This window comes from Anolis carolinensis, chromosome 4 (assembly GCF_035594765.1).
Source record: "Anolis carolinensis isolate JA03-04 chromosome 4, rAnoCar3.1.pri, whole genome shotgun sequence".
In the NCBI taxonomy this organism is placed as follows: domain Eukaryota; kingdom Metazoa; phylum Chordata; class Lepidosauria; order Squamata; family Dactyloidae; genus Anolis; species Anolis carolinensis.
The window spans coordinates 188,536,211-188,558,983 of record NC_085844.1 but is presented as its reverse complement, the minus strand read 5'-3'; the positions used below and the strand labels follow the sequence as shown (position 1 = coordinate 188,558,983).

The following is a 22,773-nucleotide window of genomic DNA, read 5'->3' as shown; positions in this document are numbered from 1 at the left end:
ATTATCACACAAGGAAGAGTTGTAGAACAATAGCGATATTGGATTTATTGACAGGTTTCCTTTTCATTTAAAATAAATGATCCAAGCGCGTTTCAAGCACAATGAGACTATGGGGCAACCACAACATCGTGCAGAAAGCCCCATCAATAGGCCCTTAAGGTAAAGGTAAAGGTTTTCCCCTGACATTAAGTCTAGTCATGTCCGACTCTGCGGGTTGGTGCTTATCTCCATTTCTAAGCCAAAGAGCTGCTGTTGTCCGTAGATGTCTCCAAGTTGATGTGGCCAACATGACTGCATGGGCGCCATTACCTTCCCACCGGAGCGGTACCTATTGATCTACTCACATTTGCATGTTTTTGAACTGCTAGGTTGGCAGAAGCTCGAACTAAAAGCGGGAGCTCACCTCTCTCCCTGGATTTGAACCACTGACTTTTCAGTCAGCAAGTTCAGCAGCTCAGCAGTTTAACCCACTGCGCCATTGGGGGCCTCCTCAATAGGCACTAATATCCTGCCATAATTGTGCTTTAGTTTCCTCATATTATAAGTTCATAGAGGATAAGGCTATCCATAGTCCTCAGTTATTATATAGCCAGACATTAGCATTATATATTAGTATCAGTGGCTCTACTTTGCTTGCTGAGCAACATGTTGTAGCCATGCTTTGCTTGTTGACTTCCTGTATGTATTGGTCCTGTAATGCCAGAATGCTGTTCCAGGCAGGTCTTGTTCCAATCCAACAAGCCCTTCTTTACATTCTTAAGCAATTGAGTTGTTAAATATTGGGAATTCAAAAAAAAAAAAAAAAGGAGGAGGAGGAGGAGGAGGTGGAGGAGGAGAAAAACGACATTATTTAGTCTTGAATTGTATTTATGATGCACCCTTCACATTTTTATTAGTATAGTCTAAGATATATTCAGCCTTGCATTGGTTTTAGGTACAGGTCAAATTCTGTTTCAATAGAATTCCAGGATAATGTCTAGGCAGTTGGTCTCACAGTCTTGTTCTCAGCAGTGATTCAACTGCAATGTGTGATTCATACTGTCTCGTTCTGTTCTTTCCTGTCTTTCACTCTCCACCTGTTGCTTTTCTTGACTGAGTTAGTCTGGAATCCAGATACAGTATAGAGGAAAGGCTTGCTTTTCACCCGAAAACCACTCCCACATTAGTTCAGATGTTTCTTTGATACTTTGCACTGCTTTGTGGGGGTTATTTGTCTTGAACAATGGACAGTATACACTTGAAGAAATTTTAATTATGAGGGGCAGGGGAAGAGGTTTGCTCTCTAGCTAAAATTCTTATTAAGGATATCAGAATATTGTGGAGAAGCAGTTAAATCTTAAGAACCGAATAAAGTGGGAAAGAGAGGTGAGTGCTGTAAAGATGATGAGGGAAAGTATCTTTTAGAATCTTATGGACTGAATCTTTCTAGATCCAAGTGTCCATTTCTACAATATAATTATATACTACTATTCCACTTTAACTACCTTGATTCCATCCTATAAAATTCTTGGGATTGTAGTTTGTTAAAGCACTATGTTTGTAGGTTACTGAAGTACTTCTATATGCCGCTCTCTAAACTGCAAATCCTAGGATTCCATAGGATGGGAAGTATGGCAGCTACTGTGGAACAGTGGTTATCCCATTCCAGCGTGGCATCATGCCCAGTTATAGGACAGAAACTGCTTTAGTCACCTTGGTGGATGATTCATGTTGGGAACTGAATACGGATAACATGTTCTTTTTGATTCCACTGGACCTCTCAATAATTTCAGTACCATCAAACATTGTATTCTTCAGACCTGCTGAAGACTTGTATTCTTCAGACCTTTTATGAGCCGCTTTGGGTCCTGTTTAGAAAGAAAAACAGAATATAATTTTTTAAAATTTTTTAAATTAATATTATTATTATCATCATCATCATCATCATCATCTAGGATTTTGTTTAATTGACTCCTGTCATTTTGATACAACTATATTAGGAAGTCCACACACACATTCTGGGCCTTGACTAAGGCCCTCATCACATTGAGGTTGAAAAAGCAGGTGACAGCAAGGAGATTTGGCAGGAAGCCAGGCAAATCCAGCCGGCAGCAGGGGAAACCTGCACCCCAGATCACCTGCACTGGTGGTTTCCCCATTCCATGGGGGAAAAGTGTCGCTGCCCATCTCTCCCCCCCCCCCCCCCCCCCGCCAATACTGTCCCCATTCCTAGAAGGATCCTATGACGGGTGAAAAGGTAAATATGATCAGGTCATAAAATTAACTTCTGATGCCATCATTTAGATCATATGCCATCTTCACCTCCTTATCCAAGGGAATTGGCCCAACCTGGGTCAAGCATTTGTTTGCATGTTATTCTTAAGCTGTACATCTTTTTTCAGAAGATGGACCTGAAGGGGTTCATGTAAAACATCAAAATAGCAGATAAGATAAATGATTCCAGCAGTGTGAGCATCACAGCACAGTCAACAAAACTGCTTTGATTAGAGAAGAATGGATATGTTATATGTTCATGACAGTGTTCCTAATTTCAGCTATCCATGTCAGTAGATACGCAATATGCAGACTTAAAAGGCTGGAGGATGATGCTTGAGGGCAGTGTAACAACAGTAACATCCGAACCCTTTCTGTACTTTCCAGTCCTTGCTGGTCATCATCATTAAGAGTGCAAAAACAGTTAATCTCCATCTGAAAATGAAAAGAAAAGTTATCCTCACTCCACCCAGAACAGTCCTCCGGGGTCAGTGCATTCTCTTGTTCTGACAAAGAATTTTTAATGTATCTGCAAGAAAGAAGCATCACAAACAAGATCTGATGGCCTTGTTTCCCTGTTTCCCAAAAAACAAGCCATTCATCCAGTGTCAGAATATGAGTAATCAGGAAAGCATCCATGGAATGAAGACACCAAGCTCAATTTCTGAATGACTTCCAGACACCAGTGGAACACACAGAGCAGTCAATCAGGGCCTAATTAGCTGTGCTCAGGACGGCTGCACATCTATATATATAAAAGAGTAATGGCATCAGGGCGATGCACAAAACAACAAAAGTAAAGGCCTCCCAACCTTGAAATTTGGCAACATAGCCCATCATCCACGGCTCCAGTAAGATACAGCACAATTAGATGGCAAACACAATCACAGGGCCAACAAAAGCCCAAAAACCGCAACAGGCGATCTGCGCCTGCGCGCACACCGCCCTCTCCTCCCTTCCTGCGCGCGCGCGCACACACACACACATCATCCTCACCCAGGAGGCCTCACAAACACCTCGCCTCAGAGCTGGGCCTGGGCTGAAGGAAGGCAGGAAGGCAGGAAGGCGGATTCCTCTGCCCTCTCCCCCCCCAATCTCCTCCCCCCTCAGGGCCCATGGAGGGTCGCCGAGCAGGCCCCCTCCTCCTGCCCCTCTCCCCTCCCCTCAGCGCCAGGAAGGCCCCGCGGACCCCCCCCCGCCTCACCCTCTCTCCTCTTCCCGGCCTCGGCCTCGGCCTTCCTCCTACCGGGCCCTCCGCAGCGCCGTCTACACCCTGGTCCGCCTCAAGGACTTCTTCCCCGGTTCTTTGAAAACTTCAAGGTGAGGGGGGAAGAGGAGGGCATGGCCCTCCAGCAGGCCTGGGCCTCCCCTCCAGTTGTTTTGGGCACCAACCCCCGCCCTTCCCGGCCTCAGGCCCCTTCCTTTTCCCCCTCACCCAGTTAAACGGCTGACGGGGGGGGGGGGAGTAAAGAGTCTCAGACCAGGAAGGGTGGAAGTTGGCACCCAAAACAACTCAAGGGAAGGCCCAAGTTGGCCCAGGCTGAGCCCCCCTTTTCTGTTGTTATTGTGGTTGTTGTTGTTGTCACCCACAAATCACAACCCCCCCAATGCCTCAGCAGCCCCCCTTTTTTCCCTCGCAAGCCCTATCGCCCTCACCTTTCCCTTCCCTGTCAGTAATAATTATTATTAATATAATAATAACTGGTCATCATTTAAGAATGTAATAATAACCAATAATAATAGTAATTTATTATTGTTATTATAACAGTAATAATCATTCAACAATGCAATAATAACTAATCATAACAAGTTATTATTATTACAACTATAATAAACATTCAAGGCTGTCATAATAATAATAATAATTATAACACTGATAATCATCCAACAATGTATTAACAATTCAAAATAAGAGTAAATTATTATTATTATTATTATTATTATTATTATTATTATTACAGTGATAATCATTCACAAATGGAATAATAATTATTAGAACATTGATAATCATTCAACAATACAATAATAATAACTAATAATAGTAACTTATTATTTTTATAACACTCAGAAATCAGGAAAATTGGGAATGCCACAAAATAAACTATCACAGCCAGCTAACACCTCCCAAGAAAGGATTCTTCCAGAAAGGAAGCTCACAATGCAGTGAAGCAGTGTGTATTACCAGACCCTTTTTTATTATTATTATTATTATTATTATTATTATTATTATTATTATTATTATTATGTTGCTGTCAACTGTAAAAATGAATACAATCTGGCTCCAAATATTCAAAAACAATAAAATCAATATATAAAAATTACTCTGCTATAATAAAACACAACAATACAATCTCTAAAATCAAAACACTACATAAAGAACAACAATCTGAAAACAGGGAAATTCCACACAGGAAACAATCAGGGCCACCTAACACCTCCCAACAAAGTATTCCCATCATCAAAGTCTGGCAAATCTTCTCTTTTCTGACACCCACACACAATAGAAGCACATAAAATATCGCAAACAACACCACTCTCAAAACAAGGGAATTCCAGACAGGAAACAATCAGGGCCAGCTAACACCTCCCAACAAAAAATTCACTCAGCCAGAAAACAGCCAGGCTTTAAAGCTGCAAGCCCATTACATGCTAATCATTTTCCCTAATTCCAACATTCATACTTGCCTCCAACAGACAAAAAACAACCAGAAATATTGTATATTCACAACCTTGAGAAAATAAGCTCCCCTGATGGCGCAGCGTGTTAAACCGCTGAGCTGCTGAACTTCTGGACCCAAAGGTCGCAGATGAACACAGCCCCCACTATTAGCCCCACCTTCTCCCAATCCAGAAGTTCGAAAACATACAAATGAGAGTAGATGAATAGGTGCCTCTGCGGCGGGAAGGTAATGACGCTCCATGCAGTCATGCTGACCACATGACTTTCGAGGAGGCTATGGACAACGCCGGCTCTGCGGCTTATAAATGGAGATGAGCACCAACCCCCAGAGTCAGACATGACTGGACTTAATGTGAGGGGAAAACCTTGACCCTTTACCTTAACTACCACCAATTCCTCAATACTTTATTTCCCATACCACCATACTTCGCCATAGCAACGCGTGGCCGGGCACAGCTAGTGTATTATAGGTCTGCTATTTTTACATAGACAGCGGGGTCTAGAAGGGACTTCCACACCTGATTAGGAATGGTAAAGTGGCAGTCTGTAGAACACAACTTTATAAATGCATTATATATTGAAAAGAAGCGATCTTCTTATTTCAAAAGTTTTTAAAGCAAAAAAAAGTACAGTTGAGTTGCAAGTACATTTTGACACAAATTTAATGTAGTAGAAATTTTTTTTAGCTGTCATCAAATTGACAAATAGTAATGTCACTGCCTAGTTGCAAAGGGACTGGTTTTTTTTTAATGCATGAGATGACCTGTTAAATTAATACTATTTTGAAACAATTTAGTCTAGAGTTATAAAATCTACAGGTTGTGGGGCTAGAATCTGAGGGTCCTTCGAGACAGGCCCTATATCCCAGGATTCATATAATCCAATTTATAGCAGAAAAGCTGAGATCAGATCCTGGGATATAGGGTATGTCTTTAAGGGCCCTGAGATGAAAGACCCTGAGTTTCTTTGAAAACATTACAAATGAGAACAATTATTGAATTTCCCCTTGACTTCCTAACTATCTTTCTCAGCACAGTACTAGAATTTATCATTTAGCTTCTGAGATCATGATGCCCTTCTTGAGAAGCAAAGCTGGTTTAAACAATGTATGCAGGAGACTATGCATAGCACTTTCAAGGCCTGGTAGGAAAGACCACCTGCCCATGGAGATCCTGCTGTTTAATGGATGCAATAATAATCAAGGAATAAGTATTTCATTAGTGTGCAGGTGAAGATGTAACATTCACCAACAGTTTTGTTTTTCTTTTTGGTTTATCAAGGTCAGTTCTTCTGGGGCAACTTGAACATTGTTGACTCATCCTCAGATTCACAGAGCTCTCGTGAATTCATGTTTCAGGTTATTTGAAAGGAAGTAGTTGGGTGGACCAGCGGGCCCAAACAATTTTGTGTTTATGACTGTTGTCACGTTAAGGTTTTCATACTCACACATTACGTACTGTCTCATACTTTTTTTGTAAAACCAAGATGGGAAATTCCTCTTGTATATTGTTACTCAGTGTCTTAGTAAGACGTATCGGCATATTATAGTAGAATTTTTGTGTAGTGGTCACCCTTTAGTTAGTCACAGACTCGATCTATTTCCTATAGCTGTAAGGCAATTATGATGTTCTTGTCTAGTTTAATTTTTCTATTTTATTTTTTTGGCTTCTATTGTGATGGCCTATGTGACTACAAATCAGCTAGAACTGCTTTTTTAATAAGCAACTTTATTATGTGCCCTATCAGGACTCAATATAAAGTCACAGAAACCTACAAAAACAATACAATGAATGAAATCCCACTTTGGGAGACATCCATCTGGCTCATGGTTATATCTGTGCAATTTTGCTTTTGGCAATGCTCTGCAAGATTTATTTTATTCACAACATTTGTTAAGAGGGATTTGTCTTTGCCTTTTTCTGAGGCTGAGATTATGACTTAATGTAAGGTCACTCAGTGGGTTTCCTTAACCAAATGGGTTGATCTTAACCAAATCTTGATCTTCAGTTGTAGCTCAAACCATACCACTCTGGCTTTTTCTAGTGGTTCTCAGGCAAAAGCAAAGTGATGCAGCCTTTCCTGTGTTCTGTGTTCTTCCTCATTGATCTATGCTATCTTGATCAACTTTGATATTGCTGAGCCATACATGTCCCCATTTTCACATGGGAAATGTTGGAGGGCATGAGGACTTCCTTCTGATCTTTTAGTGACATAATGTAGGGTTTTCACTTTTATAGAGGTTAGGGATGCAGCACCGCCACAAAAGTGGAAAAGCCACGAATAAATAAACACTATTTTTAACCTAAGAAAACCTCCCTTGGGAAACTCTGGATCTCATTATGTTGGAAATTTCAGTAAATACTGAAGTCCAGAGTTGATTAATAGTGGGGCGGAACTACTAAATGTGCAAGTTGTCTCATTTATTGTAAACATATCTGTAATAACATAACTCTCACTCTTGATTTATTTTAAGGCTTTTATTCATACTACTTAATAAATCTATATTCTGTCAAACCGTTATCAAGACCCTTAAACCAGAACAGGGATTAGAAAAGAGTAGTCCAGCAACCTGCTCACCCACAGTCTAATGTCAAGTGCTAGGAAATAATTTGTCTAACAGTCAATAGGCCCAAAGAGTAGCTATCCTTACTCTTGATTGAACTCTCTAGTAGAATTTGAAAATTAGAGGTGTATCAGGGAAAATTTGGTAGCTCTTAATATTGTTTCTACCTGAGTCTCTGCAGATGCAGATGCATACTGACAGTTGTTGACTAACAGTCTTCTACGCTCCTGAAAGTGTAAGCATTGTGTAACCAGAGGAGTGCTCCCCAGCAGAGGCGGTTCAACCACCAGGCCAACTAGGCAGTTGCCTGTGGCGCCATCTCTCCTGCGGCCTGCCTCCGCAAGGTATTGAATTGCTTTTTCTGTTGATTTGTTGTAAAACATGATGTTTTAGTGCTTAATTTCTAAAATCTTAATGTAATTTGATGTTTAATAGGCTTTTCCTTAATCCCTCCTTATTATCAAACATTTTCGCTTATCCAACACTTTTATTTTTAAGTGATTGGTTTTGGTGGGGGGGGGGGATTCTGTTTGCCTACACTTGAAAAATACCTAGGGCTGGCTCTGCTCCCCAGAACCCCTTGCCACAGCGCAACAAGAACTTGGGAAACGTAATATAGCTGCCTGAGGTCTGACAGTATGTATGGAAAAGAATTAAAGCTTTTAAAATATCAGGGAGCAGCATCTTAGTAAAAAATTCAAGAACATAATTGGCAAGGTAGTGCAAATCCGACATGTGAAAATCAGCTCTGTGATGATTGTCCAGGGTGTGCTTCTGTTGACCATTTAGATATTTGTGTCACAATGATGCAGCAAAAGCAGCAGAATTGGCAGAATTGGCAGAATTCCTGTATTATGGTTGACTTTGAACAAAAACAGCCCTGTTTCTTGGCCCATAGTCTCCATCCTTCTAAACTTCCTGTTTCTTTCACTCCTAGCTCTGTTTTTTTTTAAAATTTGGTTAGTTATATATTTCCAGCATCCATTGGTTCTTTTAGCTCCCCTTGCTTGCTATCCAGATCATTTCCTGCATTTTCATTTCAAAATAAAGGGAGTGAACCCTTTTGTCTTGCTACTTTCTGAATGAAAATTATCCTCCTCCTGAATAAATAGGAGTATAGCGTCGAGATCCAGGGAAGTCATGCTACCCCTCTATTCTGCCTTGGCCAGACGACACCTGGAATCACACTGTGTCCAATTCTGGGCACCGCAATTGAAGGGAGATGTTGACAAGCTGGAATGTGTCCAGAGGAGGATGACCAACATGATCAAGGGTCTGGAGAACAAGTCCTATGAGGAGCAGCTTAAAGAGCTGGGCATGTTTAGCCTACAGAAGACAATGCTGAGAGGAGACAAGATAGCCATGTATAAATATGTGAGGGGAAGTCATAGGGAGGAGGGAGCAAGCTTGTTTTCTGCTGCCCTGGAGACTAGGACGCAGAACAATGGCCTTAAACTACTGGAAAGGAGATTTCACCTGAACATCAGGAAGAACTTCCTAACTGTGAGAGCTGTTCAGCAGTGGAATTCTTTCCCCCGGAGTGTGGTGGAAGCTCCTTCTTTGGGGGCTTTTAAGCAGAGGCTGGATGGCCAACTGTCGGGGTGCTTTGAATGCAATTTTCTGCTTCTTGGCAGGGGGTTGGACTGGATGGCCCATGAGGTCTCTTCCAACTCTATGATTTTATGATTCTATGAAGGCAGGAAACCATGTTAAGATGTTCTGTGGATGGCCATACACTTTTCCAACTGAGAATAATAGTCATTAGCCAAGATAGAAAAGAAAATGTTATCAACCCTCTCCCCCCCCCCCCCCCCAAAATCATGATCCTGCCCAAATTAGATTACTTTGAAAATATGTTTTGCAAATACAGGTTAAGCGCCTCTTATCTGGAATTCCAAAGTCCGAAATATTCCAAAATCGAAAATTGTCCAAATTGATAACTGAAATAGTGCCATTTTGCTTTCTGGTTGCTTGGTGTACATAAAATTATTTAAAATATTGTATAAAATTACATTTAGGTTATATGCATAAGATCATGTATAAGATGTACAGGCAGTGCCTGAGTTACAAACATCGAACTTACTCCTAATTAAGAACGGGAGTGAGACAACAGGAAGTGAGAGGAATCTACTCCTTGGAAGAGAAATTTACTCCTGTAAGAGTTATCATGGGGAAAAAGGTGTCTCAGCTGTAGCTTTCTCATCAATCCTTGTTTCCACATCAAGCTAAATTCGTAAAAGTCCAATATCACAGGGACAGAAAGTGAGGTGAAATTTTCTAAACAGGGGCACAGACAGAAAGACAAACACCACAGGGTGTTAACCCTTCCCTATGCTATCTAAAGAGCTCCCCCCCTCTCTCCCTCTGTGTGTGTGTATATATATATATACACACACACAAACACACACACATATATACATATACATATATATGGTGTTACACTTTAAAATGTACCTTTTCCAACTTCCATACAAATTCAGCTTAAGAACAAACCTACAGAACCTCTCTTATCTATATACTGTTTTTCTCATCCATGGGGACGCAAAGCAGTTCACAACATAATCTATGGCAAAATTCAATGCCTCACATGTATAAAACATCACATATCTTGTTTGTAACTTGGGGACTGCTTTCGAAAGACAAATTAATTTCATGTTTAGCCTCATTATATGTGTATATCACATTTCATTATATGTGTATATGGAAACACAGGTATACAAATATTCCAAAGTCTGGGAAAAATCTAAATCAAAAACACTTCTGGCCCCAAACATTTGGGATAAGGGAAAGTCAGCTAGCATTTATGGACATGGAAGATTCAATTACAGATTTCCATCATCCTGTCAATTTTGCCCTTGGACCATTAATAAAAGAGGTGTGCAGATACTCTGTATAGTATATATTCAAAGTAACCTTATTGTAATCAACTCCTTCCCTCACCCCAAATGCTTAAACTTTCAGAAAACATTTTCCATATTGTCTTATTTGCTGAGAACTCCCTTCTCTGGCAATTCAGCAAATTGGGGTAAGATACTGCATTACATTAAAAGACAGAGGCTCAAGTTTATATAAAAGACATACACTGGATTTCTTATATTTTGTCTATTTATTTATTTATTGAATTTCTCTCCCATGATAGGATTCATCTTGTACCTCTCTGTTGAATAGATTGAACCCACCTCCACAAAAAGAGAAGTGTTTCTGCCTTACATACTGGAAGTAGGCAGAAGTAATTAAAAAGAATGTCCAGGGCTTATGTTGAGCAAATATCCTCACACCTCCTAGATAACATCTGGAGTCAAAAATTATTTCTTTTAGCCTTTGATGTGCCCTAAGATTTACAAAATGGTATTGGTATATAACATAATCACCATTAGCTTTTATTGTTTGTGTTAGATATCTTCAAACCAGGTGATATATATCATGACCAATCTATTGTAGGGTTTTCTTAGCAAGATTCATCCACTCCATATCTCTGGAGAGCTTTGGGGGGCGGGGGGGGGGGGGGGGGCATTTGGAGCAAAACATTTTTTGACCCCTGGGGGCCCGTAATCGGGGGGGGAAATCCAGCGAGTCGCATACAGACTTTATCTCCTCATCTAAAGAAATCCAATATTCTCTTGTGTTTGCGTGTTGCAAAAGAAGATTGGTAAAGAAAAACACATTTGAACAAGTTTTTATTAATGAAGATATTTTTCCCCAGAATTAGTGATGCTCCAACTCTCCTTGGCTCACATCATTACTATGTCTCAAGTAGGACTGTTCACTGAGATTTTCTCTACAAACAAGATTGCCTCCTTCCTGAGAATTGTGAATCAATGCACATTTCTGGCATATACATATTCTGGTAAAATCTTGCTCCCCCCTTTCCTAGTCACCCAAACTTTCTAGAAACTTTGTTTCTATTAAAGATCAGATTTATGTGATGTAAGCCCTGCCCTTTGGCATACTGGGAGAGCATTCTTCAGTCAATAGCATGCATATGTGTTGGTGCCTTTGAATTGCCTATTAACTTATGGCATCCCCAAGAATTTCCTAGAGTCTTCCCATTTCTTTCTCCTGAAATACCCATCCTAAAAGATCATATAAATGTTATTGTTGAGATTTCAGTGAGGAATGCAGATAAAGAGGTTTGTGTCCAGTGAGCTTCCACTAAATCAGATCAGCCAGGACAGAGAACAAGCACTCTGGGCTGAAGGCAAGGCTACAGAGCTTTATTCAGTTTGGACATAAAGGATGCAAGTACCAACAAATGCTTCAAATGTGCAAGCATAAAATCACAGAAAAATACAGGACATTTTATGCAGTTTTGATAGACATTCAGATTCCCACACCTCCCCCTGATTGGCTGTAAACCATGCCAGCTAGAATCCATGAAGGGGTTTCCCCAATGTCATTGACAGGAGTAGGAGATCCCAGTGATGGGAAGAACAACTCATAGTTGAGTCCGTCGTAGAGATGACCCCTGGGAGGTGCGAAACTGGGGGAAGCAATGACATGGGTATGCAGATGATTCCTTGATTGACTTAGGTCTCCAGTTCCTGCGAGACAAAGGTGCAGGACCCACAGGACAAAAGCTGACAATCTGAATTAACCAGGAGCTGCAATGCCTATTCAGAAGGCTAATGTATTCATGTTTATTTAACCTTCTCTTCCATGAGAATGGCAGCCTCCAGCCTTAGTTGAACAGGAAAACATCTTAAGCTCATCTTTGATGACAAAGGGATCATCTGTCTAACATACACATACATGGGGAGATCAATAGAAGGACCCTTCTGTTAATTATATAGCAATCTCCATTCCCAGGAGATTATGCAAACAGGAGGCATAGAAACAGCAGAGGCCTTCAGCATACATTTGATAAAAGTTTATACAGTACACAAGCAATACAGGTTGCACAAAAGTATCATTTTCATACATTTATTAAAGAATTTAGCTTTGATAGAGTTTGGGGTACAGTTGCTACGAGGTCCTTATGGATCCTCTAGCAGTTTTGGTATCGCAGAACTTTGAAAAAGCAAGAATTTTTTAAATTTAAAAAAAAACCCATATTTCTTACTTGAAGTCTTTTGAGGAAGGGGTGCCATGGCTCAACAACATTGTCACTGAACAAGCCTGTGTTGACCAACTGCCAAGATAAGGAACAGTCTTTCTTATATAAATTTGATGGCTGCAAAATAAGCAGATACTTAAGTCCACAATCCTGTTTATATAAATTTCCTGGGGGTTAAATTGTAACTAGAAACTATTTCAGGGACATTAAAACTTGATTCCACATGTTTTTGCAATCTGGTAATTTGGCAAATCTGTTCAATATTATTGAGCTTGAATGCCATCCTTTTCATACTGCTCAACTGTTGTATTGTGATTCCACTTTAACTCCCACGACAACATCCTATGAAATCCTGGGATTTGTAGTTTGAAGAGGAATACGTAGAATTCTCAACTGGAGAGCTTTCAAGAGTACATACTCTAGAATTCCATAATTCTATAGTTATTCTACAGTATAGAGTTAAAGAGCCCCACTACTGTAATTTTATAGTTTTAAAGAGCCCCATTACTCAAATTCTGTAATAAGTTAAAAAGTAATTCTGTGAAGAAGTAACACAGGGAGATGGTTATTTCTACAGACTTCATATTACAGGGGATGTTGCAAATCTTATTAGGAAACCATTGGGAAACATTCAAGGAAATGATGCTAAATTATTGGAGATGTATCAAGAGATAATGAAAGACTAAAAGAACAATTATAACCAGCTCATTTGAAACCCAACGTTCTAGGAAAATGAAATGGACTAAATATATGACATTTGGCACTAAGCCAGGGAGCAGAACAAAAGAAGAATATTGAACCAAAGACAGACAGAAGTTCTGACTACTTTCTGGTAGATCATTTAGGTTGCATCTATGTTGTAGAATTAATGCAGTTTGACATCACTTTATCTGTCACAGTGCAATGCTATGGGATCATGGAACTTGTAGTTCTACAAGGCCTTTAGCTTCTGTACCAAAAAGTGCTAGTATTCCATCAAACCACATCTCCTGGGATTTCATAGCATTGAGCCATGGCAGTTACAGTACTGTCAAATTGCATTCATTCGTGTTTGTTGGTTGTTGTTATTTGACAAGGCACTTTTATGTTTTTAAACAAATGTGTGCATATATAGTAGAACTTAGACTGGAGATTCTCAGCATGCTGTATTAAATTATAAATTTAAGACACATCATTGGGTCATGAACACAATCAGTCTTAATCATAACTACAGTATTATCATCGCATAAGACTGAAACCCTGAAAGCTGCAAAATTGAGTAAGATTGCATGAATAGCAGAAGGCACTTAACCATTTTTTCCCCTTCTGTTTTGCTGCTCAAAACCCCACCTGCACAATCGTTTCTCAGCAATAGGCAGATGAAATAAGAATGTCCATATCACTATGGACAGCAAAGTGGTTTGCAAACTTGCATATATAAGTGGAAGAAATGAAAGAATTCTACTTAAAACTTCCCTCCCCTGAATGATTCCATCGCTGAAACTGCTCACCTCTCCCAGGGATTTTTCAGTTAAAAATTAAAATCAGGAATGTTCACATATTTCCTTTTATCCTCTCATTTGGCATTTAAAATAAGTAACTCATTGGCAGACTGCTTATGATACTACTGTTTATTCTGGTTTCCATGGTTTCAATTAACATTTTCATTTCTGTGACTTGAAATTTTAGGTAGTGGTATTTACTTGAAGATTACACTTGGAATATTAAATAAATTTCTATATTTCAGAAAAAGGAACAGAGAAAATACCTCTGAGGACTCCTTGCTTAAGAAAACCCTATGGAATTCATGGAGCTGCCATAAGAGGACAGGTGACTTTTAGGCATCTGCACAAGGATATGGGAGGAAGGGGAAGGAGGCCAGAGAAACTGGGACATTATAAAAGCCGGTTTCGAATAACATTTTCATTTCTGTGACTTGAGATTTTAGATAGTGATTTTTACTTGGAGAGTACAGTTGGAATATAATACAGGCTGGCACTTGCATTCTATGGTTTTATTTCATCCATATACCCAGTGTGCAACATTAGTTATTTGGGCAATTTAAACAGAAATATGCAAATAAGCAAAGTGTGTTGATAATATGCCATTGCCACTTTCTTCATGCCACAGGCAATACCTACTTCTTTCAGTTTTGGTAAATATTCATCCAAATTTTTCATCCAAGATTGGCTAGGATGAAAATGGCATTCTCACACCTGAACTGAAAAAGACAGCACACACATTTAAAGGTTTGGCTGTACAGATAGCTACTAAAAGCACATATTATTAAAAAGGTCACTAATGGATGGTTGTGGATTGGAATATTGTTAATTTAACAAAAAACATGCTTATTTTTTATAATTGCCCTGCAAACTCAAATATCTCTGAGGACTCCTTGCCAAGGAAACCCCATGGAATTTATGGGGTTGCCATAAGTGGATAGGTGACTTTTGGGCATCTACACGAAGAGAAGGCAGGAAGTGGATGGAGGACACAGAAACTGGGACATTATAAAAGCTGAAAAAGTGGAACCAAATGGGTTTAATTGAGACAGTCCTCATCAAACAGGCATAGTCAGAGAATATATTTGACTTTAATATCACAAAAAGGAAAGCAAGCATAACTTCTTTGTTTATCTAGTATACTTTCATGAATGCCGAAATATTGTGCTCTAGCACTAAATAATGTAATGAGTCTACAACAGAAGTGGGGGTGGTGTACTTTTCCAAATATTTTTGTATTACAACTTCTATCAGCCCTACCCAAGATTAGTAATGGTGAGGGATAATAGGAACTGGAATGAAATAACATCTGGAGGGATGCAGTTTACTGAACCCTGGTTTAGAAAAAAAAAAGCCCTCAACCTTGCAGCAGGTGGCAGACAGATTTTTCTGGTGTGTTTTCTAAATGCCGAAGAAACAAGAGCATACAGTTCTGTGGAATTCTAAAGCCAAGCAACTCTTCTTGAGTTGTTTTATACTCGTAAATTCTGAAATAACTGTTTCATTCTATAAAACTGAGATGTTCTTGAGTTAAACAGAATTTCCCAATGTCCTAAAGAGAAGACCCAGGCCTAAGTATGTGTGAAGAATGCATACCTGAGATAAGCCTGGCCTTTTGTTTTAGTAGGAGTTTCTTTAGAATATAAATTCCAGTGCTGTGTGTGCCTTACTCACTCAGGACTAGCAGACTTCTGACTGTTTCTGAGAAGGTAGAGCAGTGGTTCTCAACCTTCCTAATGCTGCGACCGCTTAATAAGTTCTTTATGTTGTGATGACCCCCAACCATAAAATTATTTTCGTTGCTACTTCATAACTTTAATTTTTCTACTTTATGAATCATAATGTAAATATATGATATGCAGGATATATTTTCATTCAGGACCAAATTTGGCAGAAAGACCCAATATGAATACTGCTGGGGTTGAGGGGGATTGGTTTTGGCATTTGGGAGTTGTAGTTGCTGGGATTTATAGTTAACCTACAATCAAAGAGTATTCTGAACTCCACCAATGACAGAATTGAACCGAACTTAACACACAGAACTCCCATGACCAACAGAAAATATTAGAAGGGTTTAGTGGGCATTGATTTTGAGTTTTGGAGTTGTAGTTCATCTACATCCAGAGAGCCCTGTGGACTCAAACAATGATGGATCTGGACCAAACTAACACCATCAGAAATATGTGTTTTTGATGGCCTTTGGTGACCCCTCTGGCTCCCCCCTCACAATCCCCCCAGGGGTCCCGACCCCCAGGTATAGAAACACTGAGGTGGAGCATTTATATACCATAATAGCTTCAATTTCAAATTTTCTAGAAAAAAACATGTCCACCGTTTTCAGAAGGCGTACTTCAGAAAGGAGAAAAGGCTTTGAAGAATGTATCCTTTCTGTATCAAAACCTTCAGTACATAGAAGAGGACTGTATTACACAACCCCCATTCAATTTCCATTGTGTTTTCATTGATAGCAGATACATACCAGGTTTAGCATCTTCAGTGTTGCACCTCTCTCTTTAATTACTCCAATCTGCAATCGTACTTCAGCACACCCTCATAATCCTGCCTTCCTGCATTTCTGTTGTTGCTTTTTGTTTTGTGTAACTAAACAAGTCTAGCATATTTCTAAAAGGCAACTATATAAAATATAGGGAAAACTGCCAACTAGGGAATAGGCTTTGAAGTTGAAAGGAGTCATCACATTAAGGTAGGTGATAGGAACATTGCAAGATTGTAAGCTATTGATGAGTTTGATGGGGGAAACATGGGAAATAGGCAGGTCTGTATATGGCGTCTTACAGTAGGTCATATGGCATCACTTCTCAGAGTTTGCAATGCCGGTTTGTCTGCTTCATGTGATAAAGTCCAATGAAGAATGCTTTTGAAAAACAAATGGTTATAATGTCTCTTACATCATAGTTACACACAGCAAGGAAACCAAATCCTATAGCAAAAGCAGAAAGACAATGCATGCTGCACAGTTTGAATTGGTCTTCTCTACCAGTATTGAGGATGGCCATGGGATCCTTGTTATTTGAATAGCTGAGAACAGCATTTTTAAAAGAGCTTAAAATATACTTCCTAGATATGGAGATAGAGGAGAAGGAAGAATAGTAACTTAGATTTGTACTGAGATGTTTCCTCTCCAGATCTCTGTGGTGACATTTTAGATTTCTACATAGTTCCAGTTAAACTGTATCTACACAGGAAACTTTGAGAAATGATGCCACATGATAGTTGAGACAGAACTGTATAGTTTTCATGTGAAGCTTGAAGGAAAAAATAGAGATGTGGTGATATCAGCCTGAACACACCCTAACTGGTCTTGTCTCAGATATTTTTATCTTAAGCATGTGATAACATTGGTTTATCTGCTCAAGTCCATAGATAGAAGATGCACCAACTACTTGATAGAAGGACCTTATATACAATTATGAGATATAGAAGGGATGATGATGAGAGAACCATGAAAGGGAATATAGCATGATTGTCATGTGTTCACGACATGGGATGCCACTAAGAAGTTAATTTGGGAAATTTTAGTGACTGCATTGTGACTAGTTTTAGCTTATGTCCAGAGCAGAACTATTTTATTATTCAATTTAATTTTAGTCCTGCTTTTCTCCCAGTACAGAAACCAAGGTGGCTTACAACACATTAGAACAATGTACAGTTAAAACATATTTGATGCAACCGATTTTTGACAAAATTAAAATGTTCTATTTAAATTGAATTAAAACAATTCAAATACATAAAAACATAATAAAAATATAAAAGTATAACAGATTCAAAAGTTAAAGGCCTGCCTAATTTTTTTTTAAAAAAAATGTCTTTGGACAACAGCAGGAAGAGAACACTGTGATCTTGTTAGAGTCACTAAAAAGGATACCAGGTGACATAATATGACATATTTTCAAAGCATGGTTACATGTTGATACACTAGAAGGAATATAAGAACCCCTTCACACTACACCATTATGGCACTATGATTCCACTTTAACTGCAGCAGCCTACAGAATCCTGAAATTTGTACTTTGTTGAGGCTCCAGAGTTTTCTGGTATATTCTAAATATTCCTCCCTTAATTACAAATCTTAAGATTCCACAGGATGGATCCATAGCAGTTAAACTGGAATCATTCTGTTATTAGGTACAACAGGAGTTCCCCTTCTATGAGCCCTTCCATACACACATTTACTCCAATTCAGGACCAAAGATATCTGGTTCACCCCAGAGTGCCAACACAGGCACGCTGGGAACTGATTGCAAGCTCCCACAGAGTCCACAAAACTCCAATGATTTGGATCTATCCAAACCAGGAGTAATTTTTTCTTGGCTCATCTGGCAACTGCACTGATCAAAAACCGCATTTGTCTGCAGGAGAGCCAGACAATAGAGAGCAATTTAATATACCCATTGGAATGCTGCCATTTCCTTGCTGGGGGAGGTGTTTGTTTACCTTTCCTCTGAGCAGTTTATGTAGGTTCCATCTGTGACCCCTACAGCTTTAGCCCTGTCCTAACAAGCGCTCCAAATGCTTTTTTCCACTTTGCAGCACTGTATACAGTGATCAACTTCAGCACATTTTTTGACATGATCTAGAATTTCTGGTGAATTTCCTTGGTTGGATGTGGGTTGGAGGGTGCATTGGGGGTGAACATTTAATAGACAGCCTAACCTCAAGCCAGCTTTCAGCCGGATTTTAGTGCCTGTGTGGATGGGGCCTTAGACTGGATCTACACTCATATAGTTCAGTTTTAACTTCATTATGGTCAGTTAGATCCATATAATGCTTTAGAAAGCAGTGTAGATCCAGCCTAAGTTCCTCTTTTTAATGCACTCGAGGCATGGCAGAGATCCAAGCTAATGAGTAACGTCTTGCCACTTTCAGTGCTATCCGTATTGCCCTCTATCAATAGAGGAGAGTTCAGTTCATTATTAGAACCCAAATATAGAACTGCTTCTTCTGCTTTTCTGCAAGGACAAATCAAGATTCATTAACCCTATTCTTTCTAGGAAAACGAAATCCTCCAACTGACTGGCAGGGGTCTGTGGCATCTTGTCAATTCTCCTGGCCTCTTTCATTAATCTATGAATTTAATGGAATTCATAGATATCGTACTTTTATTTCCATTAGAATATACCACAAGAAATAACTCCAGAGAGCTTTTTGAAGCACAGTGTTAGAATATGCCAATTGCTGTGGGGAATGATTGTGGCTTTAATCCCTCTTTTGCTGAAGGCCTTCAAACTGTGGTTGAATGGGAATCTCTCAGAAGTGTCTTAGTATATCCCTGCATGGTAAGTGATTTAACTAGATGGCCCTTGTAGCACCTTCCAACTTTATAATTCTAAAATAGTAAGTAGCAAAATCCCTGAATGATTAAAAAAAATGTGATTTTGACATAAGCAGAGCATACAGTAAGCATTACACCTTTCTATTTTTACTTAATGGCACTGTGTGTTACAGGATTGGACTGGCACTGTAGCACACAAAAGAAAGTAAGCAGCATACTAAATCTGAAAGGACCAAGAATGATAATCCATCTTGTACTTTAATTGAAGATGTAGCAACAAAACAAGCTCCCATTGTGCCCCCGCTCATTATCTCTCAAAAAATCTCAATTGCAGGCCATTTTTCATGAAAAAGCAGGTGTAAATTTAACAAATGAATGAATCAGAACAGTTATTTCGAATGAGATATGCTTTTTTAAAAACAAGGGCCAAACTATTGCCTTAGGCTCCATGCCCAGACATTGGAACTTTACTATTCATAACACGTAGGAGGATGGAATTCCCCTTTTAATGTAGTTGAGGAACATAACTCGTAACATACACAATTCCGTTTCCTGCAACACCTACTCACTGTTGTGTTTCTATAGGATAAACAAATACTTGGGCTGGGTGACCCAAGTGCCTAGATTTAGGTCTGAGACTCTGTTGTGCTGTGAATAGTTATTTGAAACCATGTTGGTGCTGTATTTGAGAACATACATTACGGAAATTGCCACTTCTGCTTTCTGTGTCCATTCATTTAATGGGCGTAATTTGCTCCAATGAACTAGCATTGACATTTTCATAGAACAGAAAAGGAGCTGGCAAGAACTGCAATGGCAGAAGTACCATAGTGGTTGTTGGAGACGTCCATTCACTGAAATACTGATGAACCCACTATCCCTCAAATAGGTTCAAAATTCTAGATATCCCACTTAATTCTCTGACCCAACCCAGAGCAGATTCACAACTCACTGATAGGGAATTAGCAGCTTTCATTGAACAAAGGACAGTAAAAGTTAAAAATCTTACATTGCCACTGCCATACTGCCACTAAAATCCAAACTGATCCTGTGCCAAATCCTGTGTTTCTAATAGCAGACTGATATGAGGAAATGAGAGATGAAACCTTGGACTCTTTCACATGGCACAGTTATAGTATTATGATTCCTCTTTAACCTTTCTTGGTTCCATGCTATGCAATCCTGGGATCTGGAGCATGGGCAGGGCATTTAAAGTCCTCCGCTAGGGAGCTCTGGTGCCACCCCAAATTACAGACTCTGTGGCACCATAGAATATTGCCATGGTAGTTGAAGTGGAATCACAGTGCGATAACTGTGTATTGGGAGAGGAACCCCGATATGGAACCCCAAATTGGGAGACATGGAGAGAAGCATTATTACCGGCCATCTAAGGCCTGCATATCAACAGTCGCCAGGGCAACTGATAAGCTGATTATGCTGGAGTTTCCTTTTATTGTTTCAGTGCTAGTTCTGTGACTTGCATATGCACACACAGAACTTTAAAATGTGTAACTTTAGAGCTGTTGAAAATAATTTCATTATTTTGCAAACATTGTCCAATCTTTTTTGTATAGAGGGCCAAGTGGAGAATAAAGTTTTGATTAATGGAGCCTGATAAGCAGTAGTTATTGAAAAGTGTAGGAATGTATCACACCCACTCTCCTGGAACTGTGCAGAAAGCTTGGATTTTACAGGAAAAGGGGCAGCAAGTTCTTATAGATTATAATACTGATTGACAGAAGTAGCCTTACATTGCTACCCCCCCTTCCACTCAAAATGTGGCAGTGGTTCTCAACCTGTGGGTCCCCAGGTGTTTTGGCTTACAACTCTCAGAAATCCCAGCCAGTGTACATCGGCAGGCCAACAGGTTGACAACCACTGGTACATGGGGAGGAGGACATGTATTCCACATCTATTGTGTTTTCTTGTGAAGCAAAGGCTATACTGATGGCAGCAGTGCTGCTGGTAGGAGACCCATATCAGATAGGCTTTTGTTGGGAAGTCATGCTACATATTCCAAACAGCTATTGGGCAGCAACAGTAATGAAAAATGACACTGGTAGAGGTTTCTCAGAGAAAATGGCAGTGATACCATAACTAATGGGACAAGGTAAACTCCATTTGAATGTCTTTTACCATAAAAACTATGATTTAACAATCCAAAATGAAACAAAAGATAGTACTAGAAGATGAAATGCCCAGGTTGGAAGTCACGCCAACAACTACTGCAGCAGGATACAGCAGGAGACAGCTATGAGTAGCACAGTGGCTGGTGATGCAATTGGACTGAGTGATTAAAATAAAGTGGACAGGAATGTGAAATTTTGCATCAGATAATTACAGTTTCTTACTTAATGAAGAAATAAAAAAGATGTAGCATTAACAGTGACAAAAATTAGCAAAAGCAGTCAAATGATAATGCAAAGTCTGACCAAAGACTATCAATAAGACTTGAGAGAAACTCACCAATATATGGTAATCATAATCTAGGTTTATGTCATCTTGACAGTTAGATTCTGGAAGTTATAGTCCAAAGTTCTAGTATGTTGCTAAATTTCACACAAAATGCAGCAGTAATGCTCAAATGTTGTCAAGATAAGCACAGCCAAGATAGACTTCCTGTTTGGCGAGATGATGGCAGGGTGGACTTCTTGAGGTTCTTGAGAAGTCAGCCAAGAAAAGCGACTGGGTAGAGTGCAGAACTCCCTCTCTCTGATGGATCGAGGTCAGGGAGACAGCCAAACCCATAGGTCACCAACCGATGGTCTCGAGACCCCTACTCCTCCAGAGTGAGGGTTGGGAGAGATCCAGACTGGTTGTGCGGGTCACAGCAAGGCGATCCAGACTGAAGGTGTCTGGGATACTGCCGAAACCCGCCTTATTTTAAAGCTTCAAGAAAGGTACGGAAGAAAATCCTATATCTATGCTTATCCAATTGAGTTCACCTATAATTGGAAGAATTTAAAGAAATCTAAAGAAATAATAATAAGAACTGGTATTGGCTATAAAAAGGAAAAGAATATTTAAATTGACTGAGATTAACAAAGGGGAGGAACCAGGACTCGTGTATTAAGAGGCTTTATTCTTTCCCTATATTTGAGTAAGAATTTTGGAATTGGAAAAGGATTAGGAGAAGGGAAAATAAAACTTGGCGAGAATTAACAAGGGAGCGGACTGACCTTGGAGACATATTGTTCTGTCTACAGCAGTGAGGTTTCCTAAACAAAGACCAGCCACGCGGTAGCTGGACGGAGGTAAGGAAGTGACATCACGGAAGGGGAAGGAGAAAGAGACTCCCCTCTGGAACGGACATAAATTTCCCACCCACTCACCAAAGAGTTGTGGAAGACATGAGAAAGAGAAGGCACTGGAAAGAGGACGTGACGACAGTGGACTATAGAACTAGGAAAGGAAAGAGAAGCACAGAATGAAGAATACAACAAATAAGAT

General features: G+C 39.6%; 1 long non-coding RNA gene across 1 annotated transcript; it reads right to left on the bottom strand.

Annotated features, from left to right (window-relative positions):
* Nucleotides 1–19: 19 nt before the first annotated feature.
* LOC134298396 (uncharacterized) lies at nt 20–13,020 on the bottom strand. The gene is made up of 3 exons (XR_010005450.1): nt 12,556–13,020; nt 1,693–1,847; nt 20–755 (listed from the first exon to the last, which is right to left on the bottom strand). It is a non-coding gene; the product is annotated as an uncharacterized LOC134298396 (long non-coding RNA).
* Between the last annotated feature and the right edge of the window lie 9,753 nt (nt 13,021–22,773).